This window comes from Pseudorca crassidens, chromosome 10 (assembly GCF_039906515.1).
Source record: "Pseudorca crassidens isolate mPseCra1 chromosome 10, mPseCra1.hap1, whole genome shotgun sequence".
NCBI lineage: Eukaryota > Metazoa > Chordata > Mammalia > Artiodactyla > Delphinidae > Pseudorca > Pseudorca crassidens.
In genome coordinates this window covers 98,438,000-98,464,616 of record NC_090305.1, presented here as the reverse complement: position 1 = coordinate 98,464,616, position 26,617 = coordinate 98,438,000, and the positions used below count along the sequence as shown (strand labels likewise).

Sequence of the window (26,617 nt, the reverse complement as noted above, 5' to 3'; positions counted from 1 at the left end):
ACTTCCATGATTAAGTCCAGGCTGGGGAAGAGAGAGATGGTGGTCAGTTAGAGCAGATGAATTTGAGAAATATGTAGGCAATAAGATATTTACGTGTCAGAGGTTGTTAAAAACAAAACATAGCTTCCCTGGTGGCGCAGTGGTTGAGAGTCCGCCTGGGGGACACGGGTTCGTGCCCCGGTCCCGGAAGATCCCACATGCCGCGGAGCGGCTGGGCCCGTGAGCCATGGCCGCTGAGCCTGCGCGTCCGGAGCCTGTGCTCCGCAACGGGAGAGGCCACAACGGTGAGAGGCCCGCGTACCGCAAAAAAAAAAAAAAAAAAAAAAAGGCCCATTACTGAGTTGTTTATTGCTAAGCTCCACACCTGAGACTTAACCGCGTTACAGCTTTAGCTCTCCCAGAAGTGGAATCTTATACCAGTCCCTCAGGAATCGCCGGACCACTCGTTAGGTCATCTGCCTGCCAGCCCCTTGCAATAACCAACCTACTTTTTTGCCTAGTGCAGCCTCCTTGTTCCTGCTCCCTTCTGCCTTGAGAAGTCTTCCTTCCGTTTTCTGCAGCTCCTTGGAGATGCTTTTAGCTTCTAGACTGGATGCTGCCTGAGTCATGAATTACTGAATAAACCCAATAAGATCTTTACAGTTTCCTTAGTTGAATTTTGTTTCTTTACAGCTTGATGGCAGTGGTCGCATCTGAAGGAGACTTCTGATGGCTCCGAGGACAGTGGGAAACACAGATGCTGGTAACCGTGAACGCTTCGAGTTCTCTTTCTCACCATTTCCAAGGGCCGTGGCTAAGTTCCCCTCGGGTCGGTCTGGAGTGACAGGTTCTAGCCAGTGCTGGTTTGGTTCCCAGTTACGCTTGGGAATAGCTGTTGGTGCAGTTAGGGCCTTCTCTTGGCCAATCCACAGTACCATCTCTTTGGTTACTGCTGGCGTCCACAGTTCCATTTCCTCGGTTACTGTTGGTTTCTGTTAATGTGTACACGAAGTAACGGAGTAAATAGTCCTCTTGCTAAGGGGAATCTGGGAAGGCAAGGCTGCAAAACTAGTGGGCGTGGGGTCGAGCACATAAGAGCCATTAGAGTGCTTGCCCCCCAACTCTGACTCCCATGCTAGGATAAGGTGTTCACAGAATGCGTTAGAGTGAAACTAGTTAGTTCACCCCCAACCTCGAACAATGTTCATGCTACAAGGTGCACTTTAAAACGTCATACAATCCCCAGACCAGCAGCACGGCCCTCTTAGGTATTAACTTGGCTCCAGCAGACCCCAGACTTAGCTAAAGAATTGGGATCCTCAAGTTTCAAAAAAGTGAGTGCACCACCTTTGGGCACAAATGCTTATTTTAAGAACTGAGGTCCTGGAAGCTGTGAATATCTACAAGAGTGGCAAAATCTTACACTACAATGGCCCCTTTGAGGAATGTTCCAAACACCATTCATTGAAGTGCTCTTGAAAGCAAGGGCTCCCAAATCAAACAGCATGGGATACCTATTTTAAGTGTCACGCGGAGGCCTCCAAAAGGCTGAGGAGAAAGCAAAGGTACAAGAGGCAGCTATAAAACAAAGAACTGTAAGGCTGATGTGACTGTACCTACTGCCCTCTAGCCTCCTTTACCTGAGAACTCACAGTCTATGATCCTGCGCCTGAATAGCCTTTCCACTCTGCAGAGCCTGCAAGGCTGTAAACCAAGGTCCTCCGAGTGCGGGGCCTTGGAGGTGCCTCCACGTCTACCGTGGAAGGACAGCGCCTTCCAGGGTTGATGGGACTCAGGGATTCTCGAGTAAGCCGCTACCAGCTACAGCTTTAAACAGCTGAAGGGAAAGTAAAGTTAAAAGTAGTGGGAAATCTTGTAAAATTCTGGTAGATACTAGGGCTGCACTCTCTAAACCCCACTCAGCCGGAGCCTGCGGCTGGGATCCTAGGAAAACTGCCAGAAGCCTGCGAAAGGGGAGAATCCTTACCAGTGTCAGCTCTCCCGAATCTCTCTGCAGCGGCCCGGTGGGAGAGGAAGGTAACATTTTACACTGTCCCTTTCTTTCGAAATCCAGACGCCTTGGTTTATGTCCTTTGTCTCCCAAGGACAGCTACTGCCCTTGTCTCATTTTGTGTCCTGAGAACTTGGCTGGGCAACTGTCAGGTTGGAGGCCCCAAAGGTAAGACCAGACAGAAATGTGGGCTGTGCTCCATTTGTGGCCAGCAACCTACTCACTGCTGCCAGCTCAGAGGAACTGTGTCTGAGTCTGTCTTTCCTTTGGTTATCTTTGGGAGTGGCTGTGGATCCTGGGAGGGTAGTATCTTTTGCACGCTTTTGGGGGACACCTCTTGCCTCCATGGGCTTCTTCAGTACTGCTAGGAATACTTACCGTTTGTCCAAGCTGAAAACTGACAACATATTTGAAAGGATTGTTGAAAAGTAGCGTCTTTGGTCAGAAGTTGCCCAACTTGGAAGCTGGTATCAGAGGCAGATAAAGACACTTTTTTGGCCCTGTCCCCTAAGCCACAATGAACTCAAGTACCTAGAGGTAAAGAAAATCATTCCCCAAATGAGCAGCTCTAAGTCTAGAGCACAGGGTTTTTTTGATTTCCATTGTAGTTGTAGGTCTTCTCCCTGATACAAAGCAATGTGGAGATAGTTGGATGGGTGTGTCAGCCTATGATGAGGTCATTCAGGTTGCAACCTGAGTCTATGAGGAATTAAAAACAACTGTCCTTGTCTTGTAAATTGAGTCTTTACAAGAACAGAAATGCAGCTCTAGAAGCAATTCAAAGGCCACCTATCCTTCTCACCTATCCCCAAACCTCCCCTATTCATGGCCAAAGGTTTGCAGATAATTGTAAAAGATTTAGACTTAGGAAACAAATCCTTCTTGCTGGAATTTACATTCTATCTCTGTGCCTTTTGAGATGTAAATGTCCTACCTGGTCTTCTCTAGGAACCAAGGTAATTCTTATCAGAAAGAAAAGAAGATACAGAAAGAAAAAATAAAAGAAAGGCTATTTATTTGAAAACTAGGCCTATTAAAAAAATCTTTGATTAGTGGTAAGCCTTAACCATCTGAGCAGTAAGCTTAACTTATTCCATCACCGAAACCAGAATTTGTATCCAACCGTTCTTTTATAAACTAGTGAGTTTTGCATTATCATACCTGCTTCACGGCTTAAATTGTAAAAAAAAAAAAAAGTCTATTACGATCTCTGTCTGTGTGTCTGTGTATGTTTGTCGTAGATGAGGTATTTTTCTACATGCAGATGAGAGTACCAACTTTAATTTGTAGACAGCTCTATCGAATTGCCTTACAGACACTCTATTAATTAAATATACTCTCAGAAATATAAAAACTAATGCAAATGCTTTTCAAGATCATGTGATCTAGGATAATCTTCAGTAAACAAGCACGCTTTAGAGTTACCAGTATTAAATATTTTTATTCTACCTAGGCTTGCTAAAAGTCCAATAAGCTCACGTCATCTCTGTTACAGAACTTTTTAGCAAGAAAGATAACGTAAGCTTGGACAAACGGTAAGTATTCCTAGCAGTACTGATGGCGGTTAGCTGTTTAATGTCTCATGAAATTTTCACGAGTAATCTGAATGTAATGGTTAAGAACAAGTAAATTAAATAAACTTTTCAACAATAACTGTGCTTTATGGCATGCCAAAAAAGCTTCCAAATCGTTTTTGGTAACTTGAAACCCTGAAGTTATACTGCAATAAGTTAAATAATGGATATTCATCGAATATCTAGATTAATTCCAAATAAGGTAAGACACTAAAACATTCTGCCACTCCACAGAACGCTAGTGTGGCAGTCCACAACTGCTTACTTCTTAGTTTATACCAAGGAACTAAGGATTCTAAGGGTTCAGAATTCTAATCACCATATGAAATTATAGTGACTTGGAAATAGTAAGTATGAAAGGAACCAACTGTTTGGTTGTTCCTGCCCGAAAATAAAATAGGACAAAATTTGAAAAAATATTAAAAAGGCATCTCGGGAAAGGAATTTTATGTGTGGTCAAGCTAGTTTGGACTGGATCTAGTGAAGCTTAAAAACATGAGATTTGATACCAAAAGTACACAGAATTAGACTGGTGCAAAATTAACTAGACTGGTTTCCTCTCCACTAAAATGACACAGTGTTATTGTACTTTTGGTCTGCTTTTCCGAAGAGACTGTGAAAGTTTACCTTTTAAAGTAGTGTGCCTGGGCTGCAGAGATCCTTGTGTTTGACCAAAATAACTGACGGTGCTTCCGGTTGTCTTTATCAGGTCTTTGATTACTTGAGAAAACCCAGCCCTCTCAACATTACAAGAGGTAAAAGTTTTGCTTATAACGACATACCTGGTTTTCCCTTGACCGTCTTTTGTTGTCACTTCGGCTACACAGATAATGAAGTATTATAACGATCTGGGATCCCGTTTAATCCAATGTTCAAACTTTGATGTATTCCCGAAGTCAGACTTTACGTGGGGTCTTTCTGACCTCAAACGAACTTGGATATTTCCCAGAGGGTCCCCAGAAAATGTCAAGGGGTTTGCTGCTTACACGGTAAGATGTTAAAATAAATTAGGCTTATTGGATCTGTTAAATTATGCAGGAAGCATTATTGAGGGGGCTATGTTCTACTTTGGTGGGAATAGGACTGAGTTGACGCCCTGCATTCAATTTGTGCCTTTCCTGGAGTTTCTTTTCTGTTCCTCCCGGAGGAGAAGGGCCGAAAAAGGGCCATTCCAGGGCGCGGTGCTGGGCTTGCCACATTTGGGAGCGCCGCCTGAAGTTGGGCGCACAGCCTCCCGCCGCCCTGCCGTTGGGCTGGTGGAGGCCGCAGCACTGCTAGGGTTGCATCAGTCTTCCTGTTTGCACCGTTTCTTTTTGTGACCAGGGCCCCCTGTTAAGTATTTCCAATTGAGAAACGAAACCTCAGGAAACCGAAACTTAACTAGCCCCTCTGGCTTCTGTAATTACGCTTGCTGACCCCCCCCCCGCAACCGTCCAACCAATCAGACGGCGACTAGTGTCTTTGTTCAAAAGTCAACCTGCAACCGTCCAACCAATCAGACGGCGACTAGTGTCTTTGTTCAAAAATCAACCAATCAGTACTCCCCACCCCTGGAAAGCCCCGCAGAACGTCCCGAACTTGTTTGTACCTGTCTATAAAAGAGCTGTACTAAACTCCGCCAGGACCTCTTAGCGTCACCGGCAACGAGTGCGCGGAGGTCCAGGTTCGAACCTGCAATAAATGACCCTTGCCGTTTGGCTTTGACTCTCGACTCTGGTGGTCTTGTGGAGGGGCCTCGCGACCTTGGGCATTTCATTTGGGGGCTCGTCCGGGATGCCCCCAAGCCCACCAGACATCAGGTCAATGGGTCATCGCTGACAACCGATCGGTAAGTAAGCCGGCTCAGGGTACCTTCTGTTTTGGGGACTAGGACGGTCCTGGCGGACGCGCTATAGGACACCTAGTCGGGTGTGGTTGGAGACGTCCACCACGACCCATCTGGGGCTGACAGCCCATCTGAAGCGCGCACGCGATAACCTCCCCTTCCTCCTTTTACAGGCTCCGCTATTGGGACTGCTCTTAATCACTTTTGGTTTCAGAGTAACCTTTTCTAACCAATCTCTTCCAGGACCTAGACATGGGCCAAGCACAGAGTACCCCCCTCTCCCTCCTTCTCGCTGATTTCGGGGATGTAAAGTCTCGAGGACACAACCTCAGTCTGGACATCCGGAGAAGAAAACTAATCACCACCTGCCACTCTGAATGGCCAGCTTTCGGGGTTGGCTGGCCCACCGAGGGTACCTTTTGTCTTCCTATAATCCTAAAAGTTAAATCTAGAGTTTTCTTGCCAGGAAAAGAAGGCCATCCGGACCAGATCCCCTACATCCTGGTATGGCAGGACCTGGTAGAAAACCCTCCTCCCTGGATGACCCCCTTTTTGTCATCAGGGTCATGTAAGATCCTTGCGGCCCGACCAACTAAACCCCCCAAGCCTCAGACCCCAACTGCACCCATACTCTCTGACAGCCAAGATCTCCTTCTCCTAGACCCCCCCCCCCATATCAACCTCCTCCTTTGGCCCCACAACCGGTCCCCCTTCCTGCTCCTGGCCCTGCTCCTCTCCCCTTGGTAGAACCTCCTGCGGCCCCTCCCGAAGGGCCACCCAGGCTAGAACCGGAGGACCGAGAGGCAGAGGCACTACCGGTCCTCCTGCCCAATGAAAATAATTCCCATGGGCCGGCTGGGCGCACTCGTGGACGCACTCAGCGCGACCCAGGGCTCCGCCATCCTGATTCCACCATAGCCCTACCCCTGCGAGAAATAGGCCCTCCCGATGAGACAGGGAACCCGCGACTCCAGTATTGGCCATTCTCTACCAGTGACTTATATAATTGGAAAACCCAGAATGCCCGCTTTTCTGATAATACTAAAGACTTGATAGCTCTTCTAGATAGCGTTATGTTCACTCATCAGCCCACCTGGGATGACTGCCAACAGCTCCTCCGGATCCTATTCACTACTGAAGAACGAGAGCGAATCCAGCTGGAGGCGAGAAAACTGGTTCCTGGAGATGATGGTCAACCCACTGCTAACCCTGACCTCATCAATGCAGCCTTTCCCTTAACTCGCCCCCCCCGCAGGATGAATGGGACTGTAACACCGGAGAAGGTAGGGGACGACTGCTCATTTATCGCCAGACTCTAATGGCGGGTCTCCGGGCTGCCGCGCGCAAGCCCACTAATTTGGCCAAGGTATATTCAATTATACAAGGTAAAACAGAAAGCCCCTCCTCTTACTTAGAAAGATTAATGGAAGCCTTTAGGCAGTATACCCCTATGGATCCAGAGGCCCCCGAAAATCAGGCTGCCGTTGTAATGTCCTTCGTTAACCAGGCACCCCTGATATTAAAAAGAAACTCCAGAAGTTAGAAGATCTGGAGGGCAAACAGATACAGGACCTACTCCGTATCGCCCAGCGCGTCTTTAATAACCGAGACGCCCCAGAGGATAAACAACTTAAAGCCACTGAGAAAATGACTAAGGTCCTGGCCGCCATTGTTCAGAAAGATCAAGAGGGCCCCCCAGCCACTCGACCTCCCAGGCGACCACTGGACAGAGATCAATGTGCCTATTGCAAGGAAAAGGGCCACTGGGCTCGGGAATGCCCCAAGAAAAGGCAGCCGCGCCCCAACCAGGGGCAATGGCAACCGAAGGCCACCCCAGTCCTATTTACACATGATGCAGAGTAGGGGGGACGGGGTTCGGACCCCCTCCCCGAACCCAGGGTAACCCTACAAGTGGAGGGGAAACCAGTCCAATTCCTGGTGGATACGGGGGCACAGCATTCGGTCTTGGTTAAGCCCCACGGGAAAGTTTCTAACAAATCCTCCTGGGTCCAGGGAGCTACGGGAGTCAAACATTACCCCTGGACCACTCAGAGAACTGTGGACTTGGGCACGGGAAGAGTAACCCATTCCTTTCTGGTCATTCCCGATAGCCCTTGCCCCTTACTGGGGAGAGACTTACTCACTAAAATGGGAGCACAAATTCATTTTCGGCCAGAGGGGCCAATCGTAACAGACCCTCATGACCAACCCGTATCTGTGCTCACCCTGAACTTGGAAGATGAGTACTGACTTCACCAGGAACCACCTTCCCAAAATCAAGATATAGAGTCATGGCTTCAGCAGTTCCCCGAAGCATGGGCAGAAACAGGGGGGATGGGACTAGCCAAACATCGCCCAGCCCTATTCATAGAGATCAAACCGGGGTCAGATCCTGCACGTGTCCGACAGTATCCCATGCCCATAGCGGCCAAGACTGGTATCACTCCTCATATTCGCCGGCTTCTTGACCTGGGGATACTGCGTCCCTGCCAGTAGGCCTGGAATACACCCCTGCTGCCAGTCCACAAACCTAACAGTAAAGACTACCGCCCAGTGCAGGACCTGAGGGAAGTCAACAGACGGGTCATAGACATCCATCCTACTGTGCCCAATCCATATACTCTTTTGAGCGCCCTTTGTCCAGAAAAACAATGGTATACTGTGCTGGACCTCAAAGATGCCTTTTTTAGTTTACCCTTGGCGCCCAAAAGTCAAGAACTCTTTGCCTTCGAATGGTCAGATCCCGAGAGAGGTATAAACGGACAACTCACCTGGACCAGACTTCCCCAAGGATTCAAAAACTCGCCTACCTTGTTTGATGAGGCCCTACACGAGGATCTCAGTGAGTACCGGAGACAAAACCCCGATGTAACCTTCCTGCAGTATGTTGATGATCTCTTAATAGCTGCTGAGACCGCTGAAGCCTGCCTGCAGGGAACCAGAAACCTCCTACGGACTCTCGGCACCCTGGGATACCGGGCCTCTGCCAAGAAAGCACAGATCTGCAGGCCTGAGGTAACTTACCTGGGGTACCTATTGAAAGGGGGGCAACGATGGCTCACAGATGCACGGAAGGAAACCGTCCTCCGCATCCCCAGACCCACCACGCCTCGACAGGTGAGGGAATTTTTGGGGTCAGCGGGGTTCTGCCGTTTATGGATACCCAAATTTGCTGAAATGGCCAAACCGCTATACTTAGCCACCAAAGAGCAGACGCCCTTTAAATGGACAGAGGAGGCTGAGCAATCATTTCAGCAGATCAAAACTGCCTTGCTATCCGCACCCGCCCTGGGTCTCCCTGATGTCTCCAAACCCTTCCAACCTCTTTGTGGATGAAAGCAAAGGCATAGCTAAGGCCGTGTTGACCCAGCCCCTCGGTCCTTGGCCCAGGCCTGTTGCTTACCTATCAAAAAAATTGGACCCAGTGGCTGCCGGCTGGCCTCCGGATGATCGCCGCCACGGCCCTAATGGTAAAGGATGCTGACTAACTATGGGGCAGGAGTTACATGTCACCACCCCCCACGCCATCGACGGGGTTCTCAAACAGCCTCCCGACCGATGGATGAGCAATGCTCGACTGGTCCACTACCAGGGTCTACTGTTAAATCCCCTCAGAATCAGCTACACTCCGCCGCGGGCATTAAACCCTGCCTCCCTATTACCTGACCCAGATTTGGACTCCCCACTCCATGACTGTGCAGAGGTACTGGCCCAGATCCATGGGGTTCGGGAAGACCTACGTGACCAACCCCTACCGGATGCACAAGTCACATGGTTCACTGACGGCAGCAGCCTTGTCCAGCAAGGTCAGAGGTATGCGGGGGCAGCGGTAACATCAGAAACTGAGGTGATATGGGCAGAGACTCTCCCCCCAGGGACCTCAGCCCAAAAAGCTGAATTAATTGCCCTGACCCAAGCTCTCAAGATGAGCAAAGGCCAAAAAGCCACCATATACACAGACAGCCGGTATGCTTTCGCTACCGCACATATACATGGGGCAATATACTGAGAGCGGGGACTACTCACAGCAGAGGGCAAAGACATCAAGAACAAAGAGGAAATCCTGGCCTTGCTAGCGGCCATATGGGAACCCAAAATGCTAGCCATTGTACACTGCCCGGGGCATCAAAAACCCACGAATCCAGTCGCCCGAGGCAACAATTTGGCAGACCAGACGGCTCGAAAGGCGGCACACACTCCAATACCATTACTTCCCCTGCAACTGCCGGATCCAGGGCCCCGGGAACTACCGCCCCAACCCGACTACTCGGAGGATGACATCAGATGGATGAGCAAGCTCCCTCTAACCCAGGTTAGAGACGGATGGTGGCGGGACGCTAAGAACAATATCCTCCTTCCTGAGAAACTAGGAACCCTGGTCCTTGAACGGATCCACCGTAGCACCCACTTGGGCGCCCGACGGCTACAGGATCTCATCAGGCAGACTGGACTTAAAAATGTCTCCGAGAAGACTGAACGACTGGTTGCTGACTGTGCAGTCTGCCAACTCCATAATGCCAGCACCCACCCGTCAACCACTGGCATCCGGGAGAGAGGAAACCAGCCCGGAGCCTACTGGGAAGTGGACTTCACGGAGGTAAAGCCTGGCAAATATGGGTATAAATATTTACTGGTGTTTATAGATACCTTTTCAGGTTGGACTGAGGCATTCCCAACCAAGAATGAGACTGCACAAATAGTAGCTAAGAAGCTACTAGAAGAGATCCTGCCCAGGTATGGCTTTCCAGTTATGATAGGGTCCGACAACGGGCCAGCCTTCGTTTCTAAGGTAAGTCAGGATCTGGCTTCCATACTTGGGGCTAATTGGAAATTACATTGTGCATACTGCCCCCAGAGTTCAGGACAGGTAGAAAGGACGAATAGAACTCTAAAAGAGACCTTGACTAAATTGACCATGGAGACTGGCGCTAACTGGGTAGTCCTACTCCCCTACGCTCTGTTTAGGGTGCGAAATTCCCCCTATAAGCTAGGATTTACTCCCTACGAAATAATGCATGGTAGGCCTCCTCCTATCATCCCTAACCTAAAGACTAACCTTATCCAGTTGGACCCAGAAAATAATCTCCTGTCTTCCCTCCAAGCCTTACAGCGGACACACGAGACAATCTGGCCCAAACTGAAAGAGCTATATGCAACAGGACCCCCGCCTACTCCACACCAGCTCCGGCCAGGTGAGTGGGTCCTTGTCAAACGCCATCGACAAGAGACCCTAGAACCCAGGTGGAAAGGACCTTACCAGATCATCCTGACAACGCCGACGGCCATCAAGGTGGACAGCATAGCTGCCTGGATCCATTACACCCACGTCAAGCCGGTGGACCCATTTTCTGACCTCATCAAGTCCACTAAAGCTGACGTCACCTGGACGGTTGACCGGAGTAAGGACAATCCCCTCAAACTGACCTTGCGCCGTACCCTCCCCCATGATGACCAAGGTACTGCTGATAGCCCTAATGATAGTCCTAACCCTCAACCCTCGGGCCACGAGGGGAGGACTCGGCCCTTCCCCCGATAAGAATACTTTAATACAACAACTATACAGTGCACCGTGCAAGTGCAGGGGAGGTACTATGGAGGCTCCTGTTGTTCCCCGAGGGTATACTCATATGCAGGACTGCGGGGGCATAACTGCATACCTTGTTCAGGCATATAGGGCACCGGGGCCTCTCAAAGCTGGCAATGCTACCATAAGCCTAAGCCACTCCCCCCTCGAGCCACTTGCCCCTGTTCTACCTTCCAGGAATCAATGCATAGCATGTGCTATTCCTCTTACCAGCAATGTACAGGGGCCAATAACAAGACTTATTTCACAGCCATACTACAGAATAATAAAAGCCCCACCATTAGTGAGGGTAATAAATACCTTCAGGCTGGATGCACTGGCACCCCCGGGACCCCGGTATGCTGGAATACCAGGGCCCCCACACATATGTCAGATGGTGGGGGGCCCCAGGACGCAGTGAGCCAGATAGAAACCCGAAGACAGGTCTATCAGCATCTATACCCACAGCTCAGCTACCACCCCCTAATTCTCCCTAAGGTCAATCCCTCTGAACTGGACCCCCAGACCATGTCCATACTAGAAGCTACTTTTGCGCTTTTGAATACCACCAACCCCAACTTAGCACAGGATTGCTGGCTCTGCCTTCCTCAAGGACCACCCCACCCTATAGCCATCCCCACCTTCGCCAATTTAAACATCAGCGAACGATGTAATCCTACTTCACTCCCCGAGCCGTTCCCCATACAATTTTCAAAATTTTCAACCACCTTTAATACCTCATGCTTTGTCAAGAACGATTCCCTCTCTAACGCCAGTATTGACTTGGGAATCCTTTCATCCACTGGATGTAGTCAATATATCCCCGTGAACTCCTCCCGCTGTAGTCCTAATACCACTGTCTTTGTCTGTGGAAATAACCTAGCATACACCTATTTACCCCCGAACTGGACAGGGGTCTGCACCCTAGCCACCCTCCTCCCCAATGTAGACCTAATCTCGGGAGACACCCCATTGCCCATTCCCAGCTTTGACCTCTGGGCAGGGAGAACCAAACGAGCCATTACAGTCATACCCCTCCTGGTAGGATTAGGAATTACAGGAGCTGTGGCCACAGGGAGTACAGGTCTTGGGGTCTCCCTTCACTCCTATAATCAGCTGTCTAGGCAATTAATAGAAGATGTAGAAACTCTCTCTGGGACCATTCAGGACTTACAGGACCAATTAGATTCGCTGGCCGAGGTGGTCCTACAGAATAGGAGGGGCTTAGACTTGCTGACAGCTGAACAGGGTGGGATATGCCTCGCCCTAAAAGAAAAATGTTGTTTCTATGCAAATAAATCAGGCATTGTAAGAACCAAGATCCACCAGCTCCAGGAAGACCTAGCTCGCCGCGGCAGGAATTAGCGGATAATCCCCTTTGGTCAGGACTTCATGGAATGCTTCCCTTCCTCCTCCCCATCCTGGGCCCTCTACTATGCCTCCTTCTCCTCCTCACTATAGGCCCCTGTATACTCAGTAAAGTCATGGATTTTGTTCGCGAAAGAATACATACAGTCCAGCTAATGATATTAAGAACACAATATCAGCCCTGCGAGGCCTCAGAAATCGAGCCTTGAGGACCCAAGATTGGCTCCTCTGGTTCATGAGAAAGGGGGGGATGAGGGGGCTATGTTCTACTTTGGTGGGAATAGGACTGAGTTGACGCCCTGCATTCAATTTGTGCCTTTCCTGGAGTTTCTTTTCTGTTCCTCCCGGAGGAGAAGGGCCGAAAAAGGGCCATTCCAGGGCGCGGCGCTGGGCTTGCCACATTTGGGAGCGCCGCCTGAAGTTGGGCGCACAGCCTCCCGCCGCCCTGCCGTTGGGCTGGTGGAGGCCGCAGCACTGCTAGGGTTGCATCAGTCTTCCTGTTTGCACCGTTTCTTTTTGTGACCAGGGCCCCCTGTTAAGTATTTCCAATTGAGAAACGAAACCTCAGGAAACCGAAACTTAACTAGCCCCTCTGGCTTCTGTAATTACGCTTGCTGACCCCCCCCCCCCGCAACCGTCCAACCAATCAGACGGCGACTAGTGTCTTTGTTCAAAAGTCAACCTGCAACCGTCCAACCAATCAGACGGCGACTAGTGTCTTTGTTCAAAAATCAACCAATCAGTACTCCCCACCCCTGGAAAGCCCCACAGAACGTCCCGAACTTGTTTGTACCTGTCTATAAAAGAGCTGTACTAAACTCCGCCAGGACCTCTTAGCGTCACCGGCAACGAGTGCGCGGAAGTCCAGGTTCGAACCTGCAATAAATGACCCTTGCCGTTTGGCTTTGACTCTCGACTCTGGTGGTCTTGTGGAGGGGCCTCGCGACCTTGGGCATTTCATTATCAAATAAGAAGTGATGCTAAACCTTCTTAGGTTGTATTTGTATGGATGGATGCATGCTACGAATATAATATTAATGTTCTAAAACTGTATAAAATCCTAGAAATTTGATGTGTCCTGGTATAATATCCTTTTCCATTTATTTATTATCTTAATTAACCACGGACATTTGTAAGTCCATTTGCATTTTATCTTGATCACTGACACCACTGCCACATTATGAGCTGTGTGGAAACTTGGGTGCATTTTCACAGGTAAAGAAGGCTCTACCTGACACCTGGTCCTGTGCAAAAACATGGAGACCTCAAAATCACATAGACTTTAGAGGTAAGACCTCAGATCAAGAATGTTTCCCTCCATTTCTCCTTCCCGCTCTGATCATCTTTTTTCCTACTGCTCACGCCATGAAGGTCCTCATGATACTTTTGTCCACTTTTTGCCTTGCTCTGGCCTGGAAAGGTAACGCCCCTTGCAAGGAGTCGGTGGGGGGGGGATAATAATCCAAGCATCAAATGACTGCTGGATTTGCCACGATTCTGGTAATCCTCTAGTTCTGCCAATGCCTCAGGTTTCTCAGAAAACAAAATCAGCCCCTTCTCTTTTGTGTCAGACTCCCGAACTTGGGGGCTTTGCCTCCAGGCTTTGTACAAAGAAAGGGTTAGGAGGCAAGCAGGATAAGCCCACCTGTGTGTTCTACAGCCCCTGACATTTTACCAGCCTCCATGGCTGTCATCTTTCCAGTCCTGAGGCACGGACTCAAACGGGAATTACCAGGAGACATTCATGAGTCAAACTTCGCTTCCTTCAGCAGATTCCTGCTAGGCGGGCTAAGTACCCTTACCCTAAGTGCAAATGAGGCTCTGACCAGGAACAGTTCCTTAGCTCTTGAAGCTATTACAGAATCTGCTGCTACAACAAGAGCTCCCCACCAGAAATTCCCACGTTCTCTGCCCAAAGTTGCTCTTGATAATAGGAGAGCCCTTGATTAGTTAGCTAACCAGGGTGTTTGCGCCATGGGCAACACCACTTGCTATACTCGAATTTGACACTTCGGGGTAAGTTGAGACTCAGCTCCATAATAAGATGACTGAATAAAAGTCGGTTGGCTTAAAAAAGTGACTCCTTCCGTGGGGACTTTCTTTGGCTTATTTTGATTGGTTTGGGTCTTAGGGAGCCTGTGTCTGAAGTGAGGTCCAGACATTGGGAATTGTACTGTTTCTGATTATCCTAGTAGGTCTCTCTGGTGTGATATAGTCTCTCAAAAGCTTTAAATGCATGTTCACAGCTGATCACCGCACGATCACCTTAAGACTAGAACTTCAGACAAGGATTGAAGAGAATGACCAACTTCAGGAATGTGAACCTGCCCTTGGGACCTGTGAATGCCACAGAGACTCAGCAAAACACTGTGAGAACTCCAGAGCCGTAGCTGGCGGCAGTGCTGATACCTTAAATTTTTATCCCATCTCTAAGGCTCAGAGTCTGATCTCAAAAGGGGGAAATTGTTAAAAACAAGCAAACGGGCCCACCGTGGAGTTCCTTACGCTAAGCCCCACTTCAGCAAACCGAGAATTAACTGAATTATGGTTTTGACTCTCCCAGAAATGAATCTTGAACCAGGCCATTGGGAATTGCTGCATCAGTACTAGTTAGGTCATCCGGCTGATTGACCCCTGTCGTCCCCTAAAGGAAAGTAACCTCACAATAACCAACCTGCTTTTTTGGCCTAGTGTTAACTGTCTTTTCCCCACTCCCTTCTGCCTATAAAAGTTTTTTAGTTTTCCGAGGAGCGTCCGTACCGTGCTCCATAGCGGCTGCACCACGTTCCATTCCCAGCAACAGTGTAGGAGGGTTCCCTTTTCTCCACACCCTCTCCAGCATTTGTCGTAGACATTTTGATGCTGGCCATTCTGACCGGGTGTGAGGTGCTACCTACCTCCTTGGAGTTTTGATTTGCAAAAACGGTAATTCAAAAAGATACACGCACTGCAATGTTCATAGCAGCATTATTCACAATAGCCAAAACATGGAAACAACCTAACTAACTGTTCATCAACAGAGGGCTGGATAAAGAAGATAGTACATATATACAACGGAATACTACTCAGCCATAAAATAGAATGAAATAAAGCCACTCGCAGCAACATGATGGACCTAGAGCTGATCATACGAAGTGAAGTAAGTCAGAAAGACAAATACCACATGATCTCAGATACATGTGGACTCTAAAGTACGGCACAAATCACCTATGAAACAGACGCACGGATACAGAGAACAGACTTGTGGTTACCAAGCAGAAGGGGGGATGGACTGGGAGTCTGGGATTAGCAGATGCAACCTGTTACATATAGAATGGATAAACAACAAGGTCCTAGTGTATAGCATGGGGAACTATATTCAATATCCTGGGATAAGCCATAATGGAAAAGACTGTAAAAAAGAAGAGTCCCTTTACAGCAGAAATTAACACAGCATCATAAATCAATAAACTATGCTTCAGTTTTAAAAAAATGAAAATGACAAGTCTTGCATTTTGTACAGCTCCTCAGAGCTCCTTTCCATCTGTTAGATTGGATGCTGCCCAGTTCATAAATCAGTGAATAAAACCAATAAGATCTTTCATTTACCTCGTTGAATTTTGGGTTTTGGTAACAAAATTAACGTTGCTGTTCCTAAGGACATAATTAATTATTGTTCTCCACTGCCATCTGAGGCATTTGTTTCTGTCATTGGAATAAAGCTTTACCTAATTATCTCAATCTTCATTTCCGTATGTTTATTGATTTTCCTTTATTGATGAGGTTCTTCCATATTGTCCCTGGTCCCCTGTTCCTTTACTTTGTACCTCCTGCAAGCACAAGTCAAACACGCAGAGACGCTTCACACAGTAGAATGAGACCACCGCACTTCATCCCTGCCAAATGTATTTTCGACACCGCAGGCGAAAACTGTTTGTTACTCTTAAAATATAAGTCCAGTCGTATCCCTTCCTTGCTTGAAATTCTTCAAAGCCTTCCCACTGCACTTACAATAAAAACCCATCCTCCCATCCCCAGGCCCTCCACGATGTGACCTGTGGTTCCCTGGAGCCCCTCCACGCGCACTGGCCTGGCTTTAGTTCCATAAATGGATGAGCGCCGGCCTCTGCAGGACCTCTCCACTGCTCTTTTTCTGAAACACGCCTATATTCACTGTTAGCTTCCTTAAGGTCTTATCTTACATATTACTTCCTTAAAGAGATCGTCCCTACCCCCACCTGGGCAGGGGTGCGGGGCAGGTGGTATTTGGCCAAGTCCGGAAACACTTTTGTTGTCACGACCAGGTAAAGGGGGATGCTGCTAAATAGCTTATGACGCACAGGAGAATTCTCCCCCTCCCCGACCCGACAAAGAATTACCCAACAGAAAATGTCAACAGTGCCAAAGCTGAGAAACCTTGGTCTAGCTCCACCACTGTGCTGAAAGCTTCATGAAGGTAGTCCCTTCCCTAGCTTATCTGTCTGTGGTCCCAGAACCTAGCAGATATCCTATCGGATGAATGAGTGAATAATAAATAATAATAATAAAGGAGAAAAGAGTAGGTGAAGCCCCTGGCAGCCGAAACTATCCAAATGCAGAGACCTCCCATTCCACTAGGAATCCCATCCTGCTGGGATGGTCCCAGGGAAATAAGCATTCTTGGCCGGGATTCTCCAGTCCTCCCCTTTGCAGGCTGCTTCTCCCTGAAGCACCATGTACTCCTCTGTTGGAATTCTTGTCATGTACACAGCTAGAGATGTGTAGTCAAAAGAGACTGACCCAAAGGCGAGGACTGCAGGGCACAAAGAGAAAACACAGTGGGTACCAGCCCGCTGACTGCCCACTAGTGGTCTGGTGCAGCAGTGCAGCACCCACCTTCTACATGGCACTGTGACATTGAAGGGGCCAACAGTATCCCCACTGTCTGGTTTCCACAGCTGAAAAGACTAATGGTCTCTGACCCAGTGGCCAGATTGGTTGGCCAGCAGTCGGCTATGAAACAGACCGTGGATCCAGAGGGGACCAAAATGAGAGCTTCACAGTCATTTCCCCTTTTATACCATCTCAGGGTTGCAGTGATGATTATATTTGGCATTTCTGGGAAAGTCACCTCATCATTAAAAGAAAAATTCCTTCTAGAACAAAAAGTTTTAAAATTTGTATCGAAACACAAATGACCCCAAATAGCCAAAGCAATCTTGAGAAAGAAAAACGGAGCTGGAATAATCAGGCTCCCTGACTTCAGACTATACTACAAAGCTACAGTTGTCCAGATGGTACGGTAATGGCACAAAACCAGAAATCTGTATCAATGGAACAGGATAGAAAGCACAGAAATAAATCCATGCACGTATGGGCAATTAATCTACGACAAAGGAGGGAAGAATATACAATGGAGCAAAGAGAGCCTCTTTGATTAATGGTGCTGGGAAAACTGGACAGCTACATGTAGAAGAATGAAATTTGAACACTCCATAACACCATACATAAAAATAAACTCAAAATGGATTAAAGGCCTAACTTTAAGGCTGGATACTATAAAACTCTTAGACGAAAACATAGGCAGAACACTCTGACAGAAATCGCAGCAATGTCTCTTTGGATCCTCCTCCTGGAGTAATGAAAATAAAAGCAACAAACAAATGGGACCTAATGAAACTTAAAAGCTTTTGCACAGCAAAGGAAACCATAAACAAGACAAAAAGACAACCCACAGAATGGGAGAAAATATGTGTAAATGAACCTACCGACAAGGGATTAATCTCCAGCACATATGAACAGCTCGTGCAGCTCTGTATCAAAAAAGGCAAACAACCCAATCCAAAAATGGGCAGAAGATCTAAACAGACATTTCTCCAAAGAAGACATATGGCTAGCCAAAAAGCACATGAAAACATGCTCAACATCACTAACCATTAGAGAAATGCAAATCAAAACTACAATGAGGTATCACCTCACACGGGTCAGAATGGCCATCATCAAAAAGTCTACAAACGATAAATGCTGGAGAGAGTGTGGAGAAAAGGGAACCCTCCTACACTGTTGGTGGGAATGGACATTGGTACAACCACCATGGAGAACAGTACGGAGGTTTCTTATAAAACTAAAAATAGAACTACCATATGATCCAGCAATCCCACTCCTGGGCATAAACACTAAATCCCTTACATATGAGCAAGTTCTGTTCCGAGAGCGAGTTCGTACGTCCAACAAAGTTAGCCTAGGTACCCAACTTTTACAGATAACGCCAGACCTGTGAACTGACTTATGTGATTGGACATGCAAACGCATGTTCACATCTTTGAAAGTTCGCAACTTGAAGTTTCATATGTAGGGAACTTACTGTATCTGGACAAAACTGTAATTCAAAAAGATACACGCACCCCAGTGTTCACTGCAGCACTGTTTACAATAGCCAAGACATGGAAGCAACCTAAATGCCCATTGATAGATGAATGGATAAAGAAGAAGTGGTGTATGTAGATACACAAACACACACACACACACACACACACACTGCAATATTACTCAGGCATTAAAAAAAGAATGGAATAATGCTATTGGCAGCAACATGGATGGACCTAGAGATGATCATACTAAGTGAAGTACGTCAGAGAAAGACAAATATCATATGATTTCACTTATATGTGGAATCTAAAAAACAATGATACAAATAAACTTATTTAGAAAACAGAAACAGACTCACAGTCTTAGAAAAAAAACTTATGGCTACCAAAGGGGTAACGTGGGAGGGAGGGAGAAATTAGGAGCTTGGGATTAACATATACACACTAATACAGATAAAGTAGATAATCAACAAGGACCTACTGTATAGCACAGGGAACTCTACTCAATATTCTGTAATAACCTATATGGGAAAAGAATCTAAAAATTCTGAAAAAGAATGGGTATATACATATATATGTATAACTGAATCACTTAGCTGTACACTTGAAACTAACACAACATTGTAAGTCAACTATACTCCAATATAAAATAAAAATTAAATTAAAAAAATAAAATAAAAAAATAAATTAGAAAAAAATTTCCTCCTTTACCTATTGGACTGTGCATTTGGTGGCAACATAGGTGATGGGACAGAAAATAAAATCTAAGTAACATACATCACAGATCTCTGAATGCCGAGTAATACTGAATGTGCAGCCGCTCCCTGAGGGTCAACGAGCTTCACCCAAACTTGCAAGTCTGTGAAATTCAGAAATGTGACATGTGCTTAACTGTTCTTGATGAAGTGTTGTCATTTCCTTTTCTATAAAGAGATTACTTCGCTTTCATGATAATGTCAAAAGTCCTCACAGGAAACAGAGCTCAGCTTACCAAAGTGGAGAGGTTGGATGAGGCCGCCTTCTAATAAATCGTAAGGGACAAGCCGAATTTGCCTTCCCAGTTTAAAGTGATTTCTAAAAGTCTTCAGTAAAACGAGAGAGAATACATTTTTTTTCATAGTAGCAGTCCCTGTCCCCTCATTTTCTTCCCTCCGATCAGGAGGATGTGCATGTGGCTATACTGTCAGCATGGTGGGCAAGTTCAACACAGATACAGGTCATCACTGAAATGTGATTGGACAATCACCTGTTTTTGTAAACTGGTACAGCATTGGCCAGCTGCTGAAAATCCTGGGGCAGATCAGCCAATTCTGTTGTCACACTTCTTTGTGACACAAGAAGTCACACTTCTTTGATGTGTCTGATCAAACATCTCAGGGAAGTTTCCTTAGCTTGACAGAACAGGTGAAATTCCTCCCCCCTGAAATCTGTGTTGCTAAGGGGCCTTTCTTTATGAGTCTCTCCCAACCCTCAAATTATTTAACCTTGAGCTTGGAAATCATCCTTGTCGTATGAAATCTGGGGGCGAAAAATAGGCAGGGTAGCAGGCTTATGTATGACCGTGCGCCTCAGGCTAAATTTCAGGTGTCAGATTATACTAACAATATAACCTACTCTCCATACCACTTCATTGCTAACTCTGAAGAGAGTCTAATGATTAATTCAAATTAAACTACTCCAAAGCCAAAATGATATGTGTCATAAAACACGAAAGTGAGCTGGCTGAAAAATTTTAATTTTCCCTACTTATTAGCTTTCTGGTCTGGGAATAAATTAAAGGTGCTAATTTCCTGGGTTTCAAATCTATTTTAAAATGCACTAGGCTGAAAGAGAGAGAGAGAGGGCAGTGGCGGGGGGGGGGGCGGGGGGAATGGAATGAAGCATAATTTTCTCATCTTTGAGACAGAATTAAGAAACTTGGTTATCTTTTCAGAATTGTGCTGGCTTATGAGAGATTATTTTCGAGTTTGAGTGACAAGCTCTGTTACCTGGTCCATATGATACTTAGCACAAGACAAATGCTTAAAGCTCTGTATCAGTTTGTTGTGGACTGAACTGTGTACTCCCAATATTCATATGTTGAAGCCCTAATTCCCACTGTGAGTAGATTTGGAGGTAGCGCCCGTAAAGGTGGGCCCTAATCAGATAGCAATGGCACCCTTATAAGGCAAGGAAGAGATGCCAGACGACTCTCTCTCCACGTATATATAGAGAGAGGAAAGGCCACATGAAGACACAGCAAGAAGAGATCTCACCAGAAGCTATCCCTGCGGGAATCTTGATCTCAGAATCCCAGCTTCCAGAACTGTGAAAAAATAAGTGTCTGTTGCTTAAGCCACGCTTCTGGTGTTTTGTCACGACGGCCTGAGATTATACACAACTCCACCTCCTTCTCTGTTTTGGTCATATAAGTACTGTACGGTGTATTACAGTAAAATCCCACAAGATCATTTCTTGGGCAATTTCAGCTACCTGGGTGAACCCACCATTAAACAATGAAAATAGCTGTTCCAAAACCCACATATTTTAAGCTGTGATAGTTAAGTCACTTCCCTCCTTCACAGAGCCTTTATAAATAATATAACCTATTAGCCTAATAGAAGCATACTGTCTTTTCTAGATTATTGCAATTTTTAGGTATAGGGTAGCTGGAGATGTGGAAAATATATCCTCACGTCTACTCAAAACAGGACAGCAGTTGAGGCTGAACACACACCAAGAACAAGCACTGCTTAAAGACCAGTCATCTAATGGGTCAATGGTGATACACAGCTAAGTAACCACTGTGTAGTCTGAATGATGCCTCTGCATCTTTCTAGAGGTGAGCATCCTTGGGCTCAAATACCAACGAGGTGGCCAGGACTTGGGTCAAGTGCTAGGAGCTGACTAGGACTACTGTCACTTCCCATCCTTCCACTGCCCAAAACGTTCCTCAACCAACGCTCGTTAATACGTGGTGATGGAGTACAAGTGTCTCCTCCTCCAAGAAGCCCTCTTTGACTCTGCAAACTTGAGTTCAACATAGAATGACTGAATTACAAGTGCTCTTAGAGATTTCTGGTCCAAATTACATTATCTTACAATGGAAAAATTTAAGGCGAGTGAGGTTGCCATCATAGGACCAGGACTCCTAGCTTCCAACACTTTCTTTACCTAGACACATTAAAATATTTACATCCAAAACAATTTTAATCTGTAACTGAAAGAAGGAGGAGGCCCAGTTGGTAATGAGTGCTAAGTGCCAATCACTGAGGATAGGGAGATGAAGAAGAAATAGTTCAGTTCTTTGTAAAGTCATGGCCTGGGCAAGTTGTGAAATGTACCAGTCAGTGGCTTAGAGTAAGGACTTGATCTGAAGTTACTGCCACAGTCCCTGGGCTGGCACACAGTAGGCCCTCAGGAAAAGTGTGTTGGTTACATCAGCTAATATCTATACTACAATGTAAGTATACACGACCTGTTTTAAGAGGAAGGAACCATGACCCTGTATATCTTGATTCTTCAAGGAAAAGTTGCCTCCATTTTTAGAAAAATCCTGGGAGCTGTGCTTTGGGGTTCTAAAGGAAAACGGTAGATATAGTCTGCCTGTGAGGAGGACATGAATCTGGAGGGGTCAGAGGGCTGAGTGTTAGGGTCTGAATTGTGTCCCCCCACAATTTATATTGGGTTGGCCAAAAAGTTCGTTTGGGGTTTTCGGTAAGCTATGGAAAAACCCGAACGAACATTTTGGCCAACCCAATATGTTGAACTCCCAGCCCACAGTATATCCAACTGTGACTGTATTTGGAGAAAAGGTCATTAGAGAGCTAATTAAGTTAAAATAAGGTCATTAGGGTGAGCCCGCATCCAATATGACTGGTATCCTTATAAGAAGAGGAAATCTGGGGATAGACATACACATGAACAGAGGGAAGACCGTGTGAAGATAAAGGGAGAAGACGGCCTTCTGCAAGCCAAGGAGAGAGACATCAGAAGAAACCAACTCCATGCCTATCTCTCAGATTTCTAAGCTCCAGATCTGGGAGACAATACATTTCTGTTGTTTAAGCCACCCAGTCTGTGGTACTTTGTTATGGCGGCCTAGCAAACTAACACAATAGGGAACGCACAACTTGAGACACAAGCGTTTCTAGCAAGCTACAGCAGCGAGCTTTCACCTCTGTCTAGTTGAGATCTTGTGGTTTTCACACCGTGTGAAGATCTGTCACGCTGACCTTTCTGTACCTCCGAAGGAAAATTTCTTACTGTCTTGATGAATATGAGATGCGACTCTTCCAATAGAGAGTAATTAGTTTCTAAGATATCTAATCTTAATAAGCTAACAGGACCCTCTGAAACAGAGGACACGATCCCTGTTCTCTATCCACTGAAAGCTAGAGCATTAATTTGTACTCCAGGTAACATTTTTGAGACTGATTCGCCACCTAAGGTGTGTGCGCTTCATTTTAGACACACTCTGATCAATATGAGAAAAAACACGACCAGCTTTCTTCTTGGTTTTGTACGTGTTAACTCTAAGTGCTAAAAATAACACGGACTGTGCTTTATCACTTTTCCAGTCTCATTTTGCATTTTGTTTGATTTGAACCACAATACTCAAACTTGGGTGCATTTCCAATTTATAGGCAAGAAAGCTGAGGCTCAAAAACTTCCTCAGGGCTTCCCTGGTGGCGCAGTGGTTGAGAGTCCGCCTGCCGATGCAGGGGACACGGGTTCATGTCCCGGTCCGGGAAGATCGCACATGCCGCGGAGCGGCTGGGCCTGTGAGCCACGGCCGCTGAGCCTGCGCGTCCAGAGCCTCTGCTCCGCAACGGGAGAGGCCACAACAGTGAGAGGCCCGCGTACAGCAAAAAAGAAAAAAACTTCCTCAAAACTGAACAGCCTGATAACAGTTGAGGTGGGACAGCTGTCCCATGATGCTTCTCTCCCACTCAACCACTGACCCTTTTAAACCAGGCAACATAGGTATTATTTCAGAGTTTCTAGAAAGTGAAAAATCAAAGGAAGTGATTGCCTAGGCTCTTGGAACTGGGCTACTATAAGACAATCATAAGGTTAGATCCTGACACGACAGAGCATTTGGTTCTTCTTATGGGTTGAAGTGCTCCCCCCGATACCTCCCAATTCATACATTAAAGTCCTAAAGCCTCCAGTGCCTCAGAATGTGATCTTATTTAGAAATAGGGGCATTTACAGGGAGGGGGAAGGGTAAGCTGGGATGAAGTGAGAGAGTGGCATGGACATATACACACTACCAAACGTAAAATAGGTAGCTAGTGGGAAGCAGCCGCATAGCACAGGGAGATCAGCTTGGTGCTCTGTGACCACCTAGAGGGGTGGGGTAGGAAGGGTGGGAGGGAGGGAGACGCAAGAGGGAGGGGAGATGGGGATATATGTATATGTATAGCTGATTCACTTTGTTATACAGCAGAAACTAACACACCATTGTAAAGCAATTAATACTCCAATAAAGATGTTAAAAAAAAAAAGATATTCAGAAAAAAAAAAGAAATAGGGTCATTGTAAATGTAATTAGCAGGATGAGGTCATACTGGAGCAGGGTAGGCCTCTAATTCAATAGGACTAGTGCCCTTATAAAAGGGGGACATTTGGACACAGGCGGGCATACAGAGGGGATGCCAGGTGAAGGTGAGGCAGAGGTTGGAATACTGCTTCTACAAAGAATGCCAGAGCTGGTCAGCAAATCACCAGAAGCGGAAGACAAGCACAGAGCAGACTCTACCTCTGCCCTCAGAAGGAACCAGCCCTGCCAACACCGTGGACTGCCAGCCTCCAGACCTGTGAGTCGGTAAATTTCTGTTGTTTAAGCCACCTAGTCTGTGCTCCTTTGCTTCAGTGCCCTAGCAAACTGATACAGTCCTGGTACCAAGGATGCTCAGGTGATGGTTTTAGAACCGACAGAGGATCTACCTTCTGGACATTTCATCCTGGAGGATCCCATCTATCCACTTACCTCATGGAACTGCTATTTCCTACCCAACAGGATACTAGCCTCCATCCAATACCAGTTCGGGAGCTACCTGTCCAAGTAAGGCCTGGGAGGAAGGGACCAGGGCTGACACTGCAGGAGCCTCAGAGGAGGGAGAGCTGCTCAGAGAAACCGGCCCCTGAAATGGGCCTCCTTCACCTCGTGTGATAAGGTCTCTGGATCTCCTGCTGTCCTAAAATAGACCCCCTTTTCCCTAGAAAACAGCTCTACCATGACCGACAACACGATCCCCGTCTTGAAACAGCCCTGCTTCTGGCTCTAACGGCAAAGCTGTATGTAACCTGCACACCTTCTGACTTCTTGTTCTCTTTTAACCCCGCTTCTTCGCTCACCTTTTCTCTCCTCCTTCCCTTTGCTGATACTGTCAGCGAAATGCCTGAGGCAAACAGTGCCCCCTCCAGCCTGGGCCTCTCTTTGGAAGTCCTACCATTTCAAATGCCTACGGCCCGTTTCCACTTGGATGTCCAATCATCGGTTCAATGTGAACCTATGAACACAGCCTGTACAAAAGACAGAGCAAAAGCAGACAGACAGCATTTTCCTATTTCTTTACCCCATGAGCTGTGCAGCCCTTATTAGTAAACCACTTCAGAGCCTCAGGTTTCCCATCTGTAACAAGCAAATTATTATTATTTTTTTTTTTTTGCGGTACGCGGGCCTCTCACTGTTGTGGCCTCTCCCGCCGCGGAGCACAGGCTCCGGACGCGCAGGCTCAGCGGCCATGGCTCACGGGACCAGCTGCTCCGCGGCATGTGGGATCTTCCCGGACCGGGGCACGAACCCGTGTCCCCTGCATCGGCAGGCGGACTCTCAACCACTGCACCACCAGGGAAGCCCTGCCTTGCTTTTTGCAAGAATTTCATCTTTTTTTTTATTACTCTCCCGACTTTGAACTTGGGATTCTTTTCTTCTCATTCCTATTTTCTCCAACAAATCTTGTTATTTCTTTGAAAGGTCCCTTGCATGCATTTGACTCCGCATTCCAAAGGCACCACCTCACAGCTGACCCTCATCACAATATAACAGCTACTAGAGGCTTCGAAAGAGTTCTCCTGTCCTGGAAATACTCCCACTGCCCACTGCCCACTGATGTGTATAAACAGACCTTCCTAAAGCTTTGCTTTCCTTTCCTGCTCCAATCTTCCCAAGGTTGCCAGCCAGGGGCAGTTCAAACTTTGAAAAGACAAAGTAGAACGGCCAGAAGATGATTATAACTAATCTTATCTGCAGTAAGATTTTTAAGATACGTTAATGTTCACGGAGGCCCTAAACCTTTTCCATACACGATCTCATTAAATCTTTATGACGATTCAGAAACAGTAGATTATATCACAGTCGGTACAGATAATTGGTGAAGAGCTTAACTGTAGATCCGACAAGCTGCTATAGCACTTTTCATACAGTAAAATTCTGTAATGTGCGAAAAGTATTATGTAAACTGAACTCCACGTATAGGTTTTGCTAGTGTTATTACATTCTTACATTATCAGATACTAGAGTACACACAACCAAGTGTAACTGCATAGGTATTCCAGATGAAAATGATCTGCAGTTTCTGAGCATGTAGGTACAATTACGATTTCCTATGCGGGGTCCTACTTCACATCCTTAATCCCTGGTGTTCACATGGCCTCACTCAGAGGCCGTCCTCATCCCACACGTGAAACAGCAACAAACCCACCCTGATCCCTCATCCTGCTTCACTCTCCTTTATTTTTCTTCACAGCAATCACTATCAGCTCACTTTCTACCTTTTTGTTGACTGTACACTCTGAGACTATTGACTTCGGTGCATTGCTGTATCTAATTCTCAGAACAATCTCATTAGATGGACATTGTTACCTCTCTTTATAAAGGGCTGAAATTTAAAGGGCTTTAGGGGTTTGTGCCTGTGCCGGGGGCTTCACGTTTCAGCGTCAAATACCAAGAGCACAGTCCTACAGACACGGCTTCGCCAGCTC

The 26,617-nt window shown here is 46.8% G+C and overlaps 1 protein-coding gene and 1 long non-coding RNA gene across 9 annotated transcripts in view; one reads left to right on the top strand and one right to left on the bottom strand.

Annotated features, from left to right (window-relative positions):
* The window catches only part of LOC137232696 (uncharacterized), a 688,080-nt gene extending 674,749 nt beyond the window's left edge, over positions 1 to 13,331 (top strand). The window contains exons 7-8 of the long non-coding RNA XR_010947151.1: positions 673 to 5,392; positions 10,492 to 13,331. This is a non-coding gene — a long non-coding RNA (uncharacterized lncRNA). The remainder of the gene's footprint in view (positions 1 to 672; positions 5,393 to 10,491) is intronic.
* Positions 1 to 26,617, bottom strand: part of GRM7 (glutamate metabotropic receptor 7) — an 863,743-nt gene that overhangs the window by 97,778 nt on the left and 739,348 nt on the right. The window lies entirely within an intron of this gene.